This window comes from Acipenser ruthenus, chromosome 7 (genome assembly GCF_902713425.1).
Source record: "Acipenser ruthenus chromosome 7, fAciRut3.2 maternal haplotype, whole genome shotgun sequence".
NCBI lineage: Eukaryota > Metazoa > Chordata > Actinopteri > Acipenseriformes > Acipenseridae > Acipenser > Acipenser ruthenus.
In genome coordinates this window covers 59,476,733-59,489,748 of record NC_081195.1, presented here as the reverse complement: position 1 = coordinate 59,489,748, position 13,016 = coordinate 59,476,733, and the positions used below count along the sequence as shown (strand labels likewise).

General features: G+C 38.5%; 1 protein-coding gene across 7 annotated transcripts in view; it reads left to right on the top strand.

Moving 5' to 3' along the window:
- Positions 1-13,016, top strand: part of LOC117415762 (forkhead box protein P2) — a 157,295-nt gene that overhangs the window by 29,241 nt on the left and 115,038 nt on the right. For all 7 annotated transcript variants that reach the window (XM_034026547.3, XM_034026549.3, XM_034026545.3 and 4 more), the window contains exon 2: positions 3,851-3,932. The gene's annotated coding sequence lies outside the window, so the exon portion shown is untranslated. The remainder of the gene's footprint in view (positions 1-3,850; positions 3,933-13,016) is intronic.

The window sequence follows — 13,016 nt, the reverse complement described above, 5'->3', positions numbered from 1 at the left end:
ATCTCTTAATGGGCGTGTTCAAGCCACGCACATTCCAAGATAAAATATTACAGTTATTCATTGAGGAGGTCAAATATTTGCAATAGAAAGCCCAATCCCCAGGTCCTGTGCAACACCACAGTATACACATTGTGTGGCACCAAAAACCAAAGGAGATCCAGATTACACATCTCACCAAGCAAGAAAAACAAAAGCAAAAAGACAGTCAATAAACATAACAAAAGGAAATAAAACAGCATGTGAATCCTAACAGGCTTACATAATACAAAACAATGGCAACTGTTTAAGAGAAAATCAGCAAAAATACAACAACCCCCCGTGCGATTGCAGGTAGAACACGAACTACAAATGACAAAGTAAATGAAGCAAAATGAAACTACAAACATTTCTAAGAAGCTAGTCAGCCGGGGCCAGAGATCCTTACAGCCCCACATGACCAGCAGAAACAAAATTAACAGCACTTCTGTGGCTTTCGAGCCAAGATGGGACAACACACACCCAACAGCCCATAATGATAAAGATCGTATTAAGCATAAAATTACAATAACAGATAAAGAACTTTAAGTCCCAAAGAAAAGTCTTTGAAAAAGTATAAACAAAGTACACCATGACAGCCTGTATGAGCGTACTATAGTTGTTAGTTTACTCCCCCCTCTGGTGACTGATAGACATTGCAAATTCGAACTCTTACCTAAAACAAGCAAATGTCCAATAATACAGCTCATAGAAGTCCAAACGTACAGTTGTCCAGGGCAGAATTATCCTATAGTGGCGGCACTATTCCTCAGGCCAGGCATCCATTAAGTACAAATAAGTGACAGACCAGTCATCAAGTAAAGAACCGACTGATTGTAGAACAAGCTTGCAATAAGTCTGCAGTCCCGTCCCATAGGTTAGGCATTCCGCTTCAGCTCCAGAACAAACTGCTGGGCATCCTGGGGGGTGCTGTACACATTAGATTGGCCGTTGTGCACTATTTTAAGCTTCGATGGGTATAAAAGAAAGCTCTGGATGCTCATCTGTTTAAGAGATGATTGGATCGGTGCAAAGGCTTTTCTGTGCTCAGCTGTGAAATTAGAATAATCCGGAAACAGCAACAACTTTGACTGACCTTGCGATATCTGTGTACCAGGCTGCCTATATGCTTTCAAAATAGCTTGCCTGTCATTATACCTAAGGAGTTTAAAAATCAGTGTGCGTGGTTTGTTTCCTTGGGTATTGGCTCCACTATAAATCCGATGAGCCCTCTCGATCTCAATGACACCTTTGGAGGGCAGGGAGGGAAACCAAAGTGGCAAATTGTGTTGAAGAAAAGAGATCGGATCGTCGCCCTCCTCTCCTTCAGGAAGACCGACAAGACGTAGATTAGAGCGACGATTGCGATCCTCCAATTCCGCCAGACGTGCCTTTAGCCGAGTAATATCAGCCTTTGCATCCTTAATGCTATCTCTGTTTTGCCTCTGAGCGGCCTCCAGAATATCTGTACGCTTGCCATGCGTCTGTATCGAAGAGGTTGACACTTCCTTTTCAACCTGTTGTAGTCTAGACCGAATTAAATCCATGTCATTGCGTATAGCTTTAACATCAACAGAGAGTTCGGACAGCGCACCTTTTATATCCTTGACAGAATCGGCGAAAAAGACCTTCAATTGCTCCACCTTGAGAGTCAGGTAACCAAGGCAAGTCTTCTCCATGCGGCCCCATGCTAGAGTCAGTCAACGTATCCGACGACATGGTGAGCTGTTTTCTCGCTTTTTTACCCTTGTTTTTCATCGAAGGGGAGGGTGTATGGGGTTCCATTTCCAAAGACGTTCTTTTATCTGCGGTATTCATGAGCAGAAATATCCGTAGAAAAATGCCCACAGTTAGTAAAAATAGTAAAATATTCAATAAATTGGGCTGTTAAGTGTGCGAGTCGAAAATTATGCGGCCATCTTAGATTGAGTCCAACCGGAAGTCCACAAGTCAAACTTTTATACATGTATACAAACTACGTTTTAACCGTTAAATTAATCTGTATGTTTTTTGCCAGCTCCGTTGACCAGGTGAGGTCAACAACACATACATAAAATAAATACACAGGTAGCTTTTCGCAAACTAAACATTCCAGTAAAAAAACTGGTGTGAAAGTTAGCTTACTGTTACTTTCAATAAACCTCATACCATAGACACACACACACATACATTGCTGTTACCCTATTCATAGAGACAAAAGCATGATAAAAAAATATGATAAAAATATTTTCAAGTACTGCATAACCCTTAACTTGTGAAAGCACGTTGATAGATAAGTCATTACATTAACAAACGTGCTTGGTTGGCTTTACACAAGCGGCTTTAAGCAGTACTTCTGTAGCTGGGATATCTATTCAGTAAAAATATGCCCTACGGTGGCCAAATGAGCTGGTTCAATTCAACACAAATAATGTCCAGAAAATACACACCGCTCACCCTCCTTTCGAGGGTCCAAACTTCACTACAGTACAGAAATGAGAAATAACATTAAAACCGACAGAGCAACTTATTCAACAAAACCACACTTCCAAATAAAAACTACTTTAAAATGCTTTCGTAGAGTAAGATTGAGGCCTAATGTGACCGTGCAAGTCATACCCACACAGCCAACGTTTCTCTATATATTTCAAATAATGAATTTCAAATAAATGAATAGTGTTTTGACAGTGCCTGTCTGTACATTTGACTACCACAGAAGCACATTGGTTCAGTGTACAGTTCTATAGAGTCTGTAGTGTAGTGTAGTGTAGCGCAACCTTCCCCTGATTTTTTTTTTTTTATGTGGTGGTGGGCACGAACGCAAATGGTCCTGCTGAGAGCAGGCGTTACTTTGTTGTCCTCTCGGTGGGCCTGCATGTGCCCCCTGGACCGTTTTTGTCATTTTTATAATACAACAGCATAGTTGGTTTCACAATGAAGAAAACTGCATAGTTTTATATAATTCTGATGACGAAAATGATCAAAATTGACTAAACTCACATATGGGGCCCAATTTTTGATGAAGGGGCAAAACGCGTTTGCACCTGATTTTGATGAAAAAACATGGGACAAATGGGAGCAAACTGCCTTTGCCCTGCAATGAGATTTTGGGTCCTGTCCTTTTCCGTCTGTGTTCGTGCCAGTGGACAGCATAACTTTCAGGGTGTGGCCTCATTTGCATGTTGGCTTTGAGCGATTCCGATGACGATGCAGATAGGGGTGACTGTCTCAAACAAACCGGTTAGGGGAGGCTTATTTGAAACGCAGGCGCTGTCGATCCCATTACGAAACACAACATGAAGGGGCGGCGAAATCCAGTGCAAACATACGGGCAAAGTGCATTATGTTTGTGTTCTACTGCGTTTCCTCAAAATCTTTTTTAGACACAAACTCCATGTATACTCTATGTACGTATATAATTGCACCAAAACTAAATGTATTGTTAGGATGTTTGTGATTTGTTAACAGATACAAAATCCATCACAGAAGATTATCTATGTACTTACAATTATTATACAGTGCACAGATTTGCTGATTTGTATGTGTTTATTCATTATTTTATTTTTATATGTGAAGAGCTTTAAAAAAAAAAATATATATATATATATATATATATATATATATATATATATATATATATATATATATATATGTGGGCAGCAAATCAAGATAAAGTTTATAGGGTATATAGGTACTGTATCTGATGCCTCATGTTCAAAAGCAAGGAGCAAGGACATAGCTAATGTTGCTGTTTCTGAAAATGTTTTGAATATCAACATACATATCTCATCTTAAGCATAACAACAGAACCAACATAAACAAACAAAAAACTAAATGTTTATGTTTTTCTTTACAGGAAAAAAATGGGATTGATGTTGCCTTAGCAAAAGGCTGTAGACTGAGATAAGAGGCAGACACATTGAAGCCAACTTGTGGTGGTAAGTTAAAAAAAATTACATATATAATTATATATATATATAATTTTTTTTTTTTTTTTTTTTTTTTAGAAAAATAGTAAATGTTTTGCATGGGACCCTATGCATAAAACTTGAGCCTATCATGCCTATTTGAGTTACTTAAAGTTAAAGATCCATTTGTTAAGTGTGGTTTATTGTACACATGTATTTGTTTAAAAAAATAACTTCTAGAAGTATTCTTTTTAAAATAACTTATTACATTTTTAAAAGGTTGAACAACCCTGTTCCCACCTTGACATCAGTCATTGTGTTTGTATATTTATTCATCTGTCCCAATACCCTTTTGAGGGGAGTGTATTTCCAGCTCATTTGTTTACAGAATGGTAAAGGGAAGAATGTCGGCCACTTGCTGAATAGTAATCCTTTTCAGATTTTATATAGAGGGATAGTGTGGGCTTGTGCACCCATTGTGCAAGATCTTACTGAATGTTGCATGCCATCAGCATTTACAGATACTTCCTTTAGAGACCTGGAGTATTTTGTCACTAAGGCAGGGAAAATAGTATAATGTATCTCTGCAAAGAAAATGTGTTTTATTTTCTCTGTTTGAAAATTTAACAAGGTTTTTTTTTGTGTGCTTTGGCAATTTATACTGTGATTTTTATTTTTAATGACCCAGTAGCACAAAGCTTTAAATGTGAGTAACTTACACATGTAGCAATTAGGAAAGCAATTTGTTTGCTAGTATTGGAGAGGTTCAAATACATTTTATAAAATGTCTTGGATAAATTAAACGCTGTGATTTGGCTGAACAACATCACATTATTATTATTTATTATTTTACAGAGACTAGGGTTGTGAACTGTGCATCAGCTGCAGAGTCACTTACAACAGTGTCTCACCTGAAAGACGGTTAAGTGACTTGCTCAGGGTCACACAATGAGTCAGTGGTTGAGCCGGGATTTGAACCGGGCGCACTGGGTCAACAGCTTAAAAGCTTAAAAAAAATAAATCTCGCCACCATGCTGGCAGTTAAGGACTTTCATTTTTATATCAGTTTTTTTTTTTTTTTTAGTTTTTTTTATAGACAAACAGAAATTAAATAGAATTGCAAAAAAATGTAATGATAATCACCGCGACCCTCACCAGGAGAAGCGGAATGATAATGGATGGATGGATGTAATGATAATCAATTGACTGAATTTATTTTCTTTACAATCTCGATCTCCTGTAAAGCTTTGTGCTTAAGTACCAAATTCCACCAGACTGCAGGATCTGAAATCGCGGGGGATTGGTTGCGCTAGATCTTAACAACAAATAGACAGCGTATGACAAAAAAAAAAAAAAAAATTATCAGTGTGTTTTCTGAGCCGTCATAACTCGTCTGTGAAAGGGGTATATGTTGTACATTATTTCCTTTGCTGTCTTCCACAAAAAAATCTTTATGGTCCCAGGCACATTCTTCTGGGGTGTTTGTGTGTCTAGGATTTTTTTTACATTTCGCCTCAATTTGCAATTCTGTTTTAAGTTATCACTATCTAACTGTAATATAGCTTTAAATCCCATGAACAAGCTTTCTACTGTAATTGTAATCTCGTTAGCGGAGTCTCCAATAGAAATGTAGAATTTGCTGCTACTCAGTAATTGGGATGGGTTTAAAGTATTCAAAACAAAGCAATGATAGATATGAGTCAGGAAGGTGAGACATTGCCCAACTGCACGGAAAGGTTGTTGTTTTTTGTTTTTTGAAGTAGTGTTGTGTGTTTTTATTTATTTATTTATTTATTTATTTATTTATTCATTAATTTTTTTAAATGGGAAAGCGGTGAAGTCAACGTGAATTGAGTAACCATTTCCAGTGGTTTTCCGGTGTTTATTGGCTACTAGGGCTGGGACAATGCATCGATGCATCGAATCGTTGGAATAACCATCGATGGCTGAAAAAAAAACCCAGATCTGTTCATTAATGGGACCATTTTTTATTAGGACCGGCACAATTTAAATCTAGGAGGCTGTGTGGTCCAGTGGTTAAAGAAAAGGGCTTGTAATCAGGAGGTCCCCGGTTCAAATCCCACCTCAGCCACTGACTCATTGTGTGACCCTGAGCAAGTCACTTAACCTCCTTGTGCGCTGTCTTTCGGGTGAGACGTTGTTGTAAGTGACTCTGCAGCTGATGCATAGTTCACACACCCTAGTCTCTGTAAGTCGCCTTGGATAAAGGCGTCTGCTAAATAAACAAATAATAAAATAGTAATGAAATCTACACTCTTATTCCTTGCCTTTCCTTTGGTTCCTTTAAATAATAATAATAAAAAAGCCTCCCCGCCCACTATACAGCACATACGTTTTTCAGAGTAAGAGGTAGGCCGCATTTCAGGATCAGATTTTGCTAGTTAAATTGTCGATTTAATGTAATTTTTAAATAATGCCGTCAGACATTTGGAAGTTTTTTACAAAAGAACAAAATGGAAAGGTAAAATGTACTGTTTGTGGAGTTTTAATGAGCTTCTGTGGCAATACCACCAACCTGCGCGATCATTTAGTAAGACAGCACCCAACAAAATATGACAGCGGGAACACAAGTAAAAAAAACAAAAGGAAGCAACACCTTCAGTGACAGCTTATTTTGGAAAGAAAGTTGATCCAAAAAGCGTCAGAACAAAATAAATAAGAGACCTGATAGTGAATGTTGTTACACAAGCTATCCGACCTGTTAGTGTAGTAGAGGGAGCTGTGTTTAAAAATCTGATTTCTAATCTTGCTCTGGGCTATGAAATGCTCTGTCGAAAGACGATCTCCAAATTCATTACTCTGGATCACGATCATGCAAATGAAAAGCTTAAACAGGATTTAAGTCAGGAGTGTAATTCAATGTCCATTTCTACCAACGTATGGACAAACATGGCACAAGAAGCATTTTTAACAGTCACCTGCTATTACATTAAGCAAAACTGGGAACTCGAGTCAAAAGTATTAGCAACACAAAATTACATGAGACACACACAGCTGTGAATTTAGCAGAAGTGATCAATCAGGTAAACACAGAGTTTGAAGTGGCTACAAAAATAATAGCTAGTGTTCATGACAACGTGGCCAACGTGTGCAGAACAATGTCTTTGCTTTCTGCAAGCGAGCGTGCTGTGTTACTTTTTGGTAGCGTGGCAAGCATGAGCTGTGCAGCGCACAATATAAATCTCTGCATTCAGAAAAGCTTGGAGGATGTATGACAAGTCCATACGTCAGTGGAAGCAGCAAGGAGACTGGTTGCACATTTTAAAAAGAGTGAGATGGCAACAAGTGCTTTAAATGGGAAACAAACAGAAATGCTGAACGCAGAAAAAGCACCACTCAAGTTAATACAGGACGTACAAACAAGGTGGAACACGGTTTATTACATGTTTGAACGCTGCATTGAATTAAAATGGCCAGTTATTGCTGTTTTGTCAAACCCAGATTTGACCAAAAAGTCTGATGCAGCTACTTTAGATTTCACGATGAGCAGTGGAAGCTAATGGCTGAGATACTACCTCTACTATAGCCATTGGAACTGGCTATGGTACTTTTGAGTGCAGAGAAAAACATTACGGTTAGTTCTTTGTACCCACTTGCACCAGGAATAAAACACAGACTGACTGAAGTTCCTGATGAAGAGGAGACACCGCCTTCTTCAAATTCAGCTGATTTGCTAATTCCAGTTACACTGAGTTTGAGAGATAAGCTAGTGCGTAATTTGTCTCAGTGATTTTGTTTACATCCGCTGAATGACCTAAGTAATGAGGTTATGCCACTGCTATTTGTGTCATTTCTTGACCCCACAATTTCGCCATCTGGATTTCCTATCCGAACAGGCCAATGCCCGTGTGTCTAAAGCACTGTCTTCCAAACTAGTGAGGCTGGTGGAGGACAACCTCAAAATGATGGAAATCGTGCCTGTACAAGTGAGTGCAGCACAGAGGACTTACCTGTTAAAAAGAAAACGAAGACCGCTTTATTGCTTATGTAACTGGATTTTTAAGTGGTACAAAAGTACCAATAATGAAAGAAGTGTTCTTTTAGTGCAACTGAATATCCTAGTTTAGTTTTTAATCTTAAAGGATCCCGTAAGGGTAACTTTTTTTTTTTTTATTATAATTTGATTTTAATTCGATATTTTGTATTACTTACTCAAAAACACAAACCTGCACAGATGTGTTTTAATCCTTTTTCATGCGCAAACCTCATCATAAATTACATGCCAGGGATCAGGTCAGTGGTCAATCCTCATACAGAGTCACCCGGAACATTTAGATATATAAACCCCTTGAACAAAAGTCATTTTCACCAAAGCTACACTTTTTTTAAGCCTGATGCATATCAAGACCCTTGCCCCTCTTCTTAAATATTTCATAATTTTCTTTTTTTTTTCCAGGAGCCTAGCCAAGTTTCTTCAGCATATTTATAAACAATTGGGTTACTCTCCAGGTCATGCATGTGCTAATGCCTTCATGAGTGTCTTAACACTGATTTGAAGGTATTCACTGAAACATTTGTCATACTTTCTTAGTTTTTACCTCCAAAAACGAAAGCCCCGAAAAAAAACGATTTACATAAAACTCGAAAATAGCTAAAAAATAAGCACCGAAAAATACAATTAATAAAACCTGAAAAACAGAAGCCCTAAACACAATTTAAGTTGGAGCTTTATTATTATTATTATTATTATTATTATTATTTATTTCTTCGCAGACGCCCTTATCCAGGGCGACTTGCAATTGTAAGCAAATACATTTCAAGTGTTACAATACAAGTAGTACAATAAGAGCAAGAAATACAATAACTTTTGTTCAAGCAAAGTACAAGTGTGACAAAACACAATTCAATAATACAGCAGATAATAGTGATAGTTACATCAGGATATGATTAAATAGTGATAGTTACATCAGGATCAAAATACTACAGGTTAGTACAGGTTAAACACTTGGCAGGTTACAGTATTCTGAAGTACAGGATTAAATGCAGTAAAATAGGGGGCAGATAAGAGCAAAATAAAGCACATTTAAATGAAGGGTGATAGTGTCCCAGGATACAAACAGAGGAGTTCTACAGGTGCTGTTTGAAGAGGTGAGTCTTAAGGAGGCGCCGGAATGTGGTCAGGGACTGGGCAGTCCTGACATCTGTAGGAAGGTCATTCCACCACTGCAGAGCAAGGGTGGAGAAGGAGCGGGCTCTGGAGGCAGGGGAGCGTAGCGGAGGTAGAGCCAGTCTTCTAGTGCAGGCGGAGCAGAGAGGTCGAGTTGGGGTGTAGGGAGAGATGAGGGTCTGGAGGTAGCTGGGTGCAGTCTGGTCAAGGCATCTGTAGGCTAGTACAAGAGTGTTGAACTGCATGCGAGCGGTGATCGGGAGCCAGTGGAGTGAGCGGAGCAGTGGAGTAGCGTGGGCAAAGCGAGGCAGAGAGAACACCAGGCGGGCAGCGGAGTTCTGGATGAGCTGGAGCGGACGGGTGGCGGACGCAGGGAGGCCAGCCAGGAGGGAGTTGCAGTAGTCTAGGCGGGAGAGTACCAGGGCCTGGACCAGGAGCTGGGTAGCGTAGTTGGTGAGGAAGGGTCAGATTCTTCGGATGTTGCTCAGGAAGAATCAGCAAGTGCGTGCCAGAGTGGAGATGTGCTGGGAATAAGAGAGGCAGGGGTCCAGTTGGAGAGGTAGGAGGAGAACCAGGCCAGAGCAGTGCCAGAGATCCCCAGGTCAGTGCCAGAGATCCCCAGGTCGGCTTTACTTTTTTTTGTCTTAAATTGTGCACTTCAACTGTAACATTTTTTCTGGGGGAAAACTGAATTTTATTTTGTGTTTTAATCCCAAAGGTATGCATGTGGTGGTTACCACTAATGCATGCTTACTTGGAGAAAGAGAGGATGTTTGTATAGGATAAACCATTACCATGGGGCTGCTATTACAATAGGGAATCTCTGCTTCACATCTTCTTACTAGAGAAGAAAATGGACTCAATAAGATTATTGATCCGAAAAGACACTATGCTAATTAACAACATCAATGGCCAGGGAAGCAGCAGATCGCAACCCTCCAGGGGGAACTTCTCATCAGCTTTGACTGTAGCCGGAAAGGTCTTTTCTATTCAGGTGCCCTATACAAGGAGGAAAAACTACCTTCAAGTCAAAACATGTTATCCCTTCAAAAAGGTATCAGATCAGCTAAGCAAACTTGATATTCAGAGTGCATTTACATACTGCAGCTACATAACATTAAGAAGTCTTAAAAAAAAAAATAATAAAAAAAAAATAATAATAATGTGTCTGTTTAACTAAATTGGCGGCCTCTCTTACTTTTCCCATTTCTTCCAAAGCCCCCCTCACCCACCCAAAGTTATTCAGTGATGCCATCTGTACTGAGATACTGTATTTCCATATTTTACTTCTGTTTTTATGAAGGGAGAAAATCCTAGCAAAGAACTTGTACTCTACCAGAATTCACACACCCCTAGTATTCTCTATTTGGCTATTGAACCCTAAAATGTTGGGATTCAGTTATTATGGCATTCAGCAAATCCTCTGATCCTTGGTAACAAACTGAAAGCCAGGAGTAAAACTACGTGTATCCTTCTGTGCCTTTTGCATCTCCAGACTTCTGTTTTGAATCAATTTTAACATCTTTTTTTAGCTTTCTGTGATGGCTAGAATAATCATACGATGGATTTCTGTCACACGTTTCCTTTTGTTTTATTCAGGAAAGCCTTTTTCACCTTTCAGAAATGTAGGTTCACTAGGTTGGTACTGGTTTTGTTTTAATCTGTGAACTATTACAGCTGGTTTCACAAATCCCAATTAGCACTACCTTACCTGAAGTAACATTCGATAGTCCCAAGATCAGTGCTAACCGGGGTCTTTGAAACCACCTGTAAATGTTTACCTAAGGTTCAGTGGCGGGTGGGGAGGCAGAAAAAAGACAGAGGTCTTGGGGGTCCCATTAAGCTCCCAGCAACAGTAGAATCTTATTGTATTCTGACTTTCTTCTTCTAATTGGCAGATGCCTTTCTCCAAGGTGACTTACAGGTGTTACAGGGCAGTACTGTACAGGCTTGCAATGCAATATTAATATTTAAATACAGTACAGTAAGTGCAAATAATACTACTAAAATATGAACTAGGATGCAACAAGTTATATCTACAATGACATATTAGTTGTGCAATAGTGCAAACATAGTGCATTAGGTGAGGATCACACTCTGCTTCGACTGTAGGTTCTGGTGCTGGTTCCTAATAGGCTGATAACAGGCAAGTGTGATCAGCTTAGGATACACAGATACAGGGCTATTTTTAATCTTTTGACTACATAGCTGCCTCTTACTGAAGGGGGCTTTGTTTGGCTTCTGATGTTGAGCATTCTTCTGGGTGGGAGCACAGCTTGCTGGAAAATTCCAAGTGGACTTATTCCTGAGTAAGAAAAGAAAAAAACAAACAAAAAAAACAGGTGTAATCCTATCTGTCCAATCCAAAGGCATGACAGTGACTGGCAAGTGTGTATGATAATAAGCCCTTTTTAACCTATAGGATATGGAGGGTTATCTGATCAAAACCACTGAGCACCTCATATGGGTAGAGTGTGTAACAGTAACACTGCTGGAGATGATTTGATTAACATGCAGCTTTGGTGTTAAAGGCTTCTCTAGGTGTGAATAATATGTTTTCTATTAATTGAGTTATTTGCAAGGAATCCCCTTTGCAGTAAGCCATACAGTACATTTAAACAATTAGGAACTAATCCAAGGGCGGAATTTGTGTTAGATATTTTAAATGCATTTTTGTTTTTTATGCACCCAAAAGTGCTTTATTTTTCCGTTCGAAAAAACAAACATTATGTCTCAGGTTAGGCCTTTGGGCTGTGTGGCTCAAGCCTGTAGTTCCTAGATTTTTTTTTATTTTTTTTTGTTGAACAAATACATACTTTTCCTTGTTACGCTGTAATGATACAGAGGATGGCTAAATAGGTGTTGGAGGATGTTGTGCAAATTAAATCCATTATTATCACCAGTTGTTATGAAAGAAACATTGATTATAAAGAGAAGGAATTGTATGGCTTTGAAGGGATTCAGTCTAAAGGATTTTGCCCTCCTGGTGAGTCATGAGACTTGTAGATTATAGGAATAATTGGCAACAAAAAAGGTTAATATAAATGGAAATTAGATTAGATTAGTTCAGTATCCTTTCATTTTGGCAGTGTTTCTTTAAGGAAACATTTAAAATGTAAATACTTTGTTCATTACATTAGCATGGCATACTTTGGCAGATTCTTTTCTGAAGCTGTTGATGATGGTAATAATAATAATAATAATAATAATAATAATAATTTAAGAATTTCTATTGTTGACAAGGGTGTCTATTGCTGCCATCTCTGAAGTCCAGCTCTGTGTACTATAAGCAGAGCGCTCTCTAATGGCACCCCATAACATATGTATGTTTGGAGTGAGCAGTTTTACAATAGCAGGCAAGAAATCGATGTGTATTAAAACAGTTGCTTTAAGCGAGAATTTTTTTAATGTTTATATATATATATATATATATATATATATATATATATATATATATATATATATATATATATATATATAATTTTAAATGTAATTACTACTGCTACTATATTTTTGTAAAAGTTAACATCTTGATGTGCCAGTCTCACAATCTGCACTAATAATGCAGGTCAGCCATTCTGAATCTCCAGCGAGGCAGCCTTGATCTTGACTTGCTACTGTTACGTAGCGCTCTCGGCGAGCAGGTCGTTCAACAGAAAGCGCCACGTAACGCTCTGGAGCGCTCTGCCTATTAAACGCACCCCAGATCTTGGAGGTTAGCTTAAAAAAAGATACCTGGATTAGCACAGAGGCGAAGGATTTTCTACTCAAACTTGGAACTGCTAATCAGTTTTAGGATCTGCCAATTTGTACATATGATGAATCTAGCATGACTAATATTTGCATATCAATCCACAAAATGTCAGTTAATCTTTGCTTTTCATTTCTTTAAATGTCGTACTCTTCCATAGCACAACATAATTGGCATGCATCTTGAATTAATAATAAAAAAAGCTAACACACACACAGGTGAGTCATTATTGAGT